The sequence below is a fragment of the Nanorana parkeri genome, unplaced genomic scaffold, assembly GCF_000935625.1.
Source record: "Nanorana parkeri isolate BGI_ZX_2015 unplaced genomic scaffold, ASM93562v1 scaffold3076, whole genome shotgun sequence".
NCBI lineage: Eukaryota > Metazoa > Chordata > Amphibia > Anura > Dicroglossidae > Nanorana > Nanorana parkeri.
In genome coordinates this window covers 66,501-66,839 of record NW_017309344.1, presented here as the reverse complement: position 1 = coordinate 66,839, position 339 = coordinate 66,501, and the positions used below count along the sequence as shown (strand labels likewise).

Genomic DNA, 339 nt, shown 5'->3' with positions numbered 1-339 from the left:
GTTTTCCAAAAGGCCAAGTCATATTAAGTAGTGGGGGTCGTTTTTTTTTTTCTTATGTGGGAGGGGCCTAATATCTATATTTTTCTATCTTTAATTAGGAGTATTAAACTCTGGCCCAGAAGGCCCCCCAAATCAAAGGGGACCTGTCACATGCTTTTGAAGCTGCCGTGTTGGATGGATAGTAGAAGGTGTATTTCACCACTTTGCTCTGCAGCACTCTGCTCCGCACAATTCTGCTCCGCACCACTCTGCTGCACCCCACTCTGCTCCCCACCACTTTGCGCCACACCACTCTGCACCACACCACTCTGCTCCCCACCACTTTGCACCACACCACTC

At 49.3% G+C, this 339-nt stretch overlaps 1 protein-coding gene across 1 annotated transcript in view; it reads left to right on the top strand.

The window, feature by feature from the left end:
• SHE (Src homology 2 domain containing E) overlaps window positions 1-339 on the top strand; it is a 9,651-nt gene that overhangs the window by 1,135 nt on the left and 8,177 nt on the right. The gene's annotated exons all lie outside the window — the stretch shown is intronic.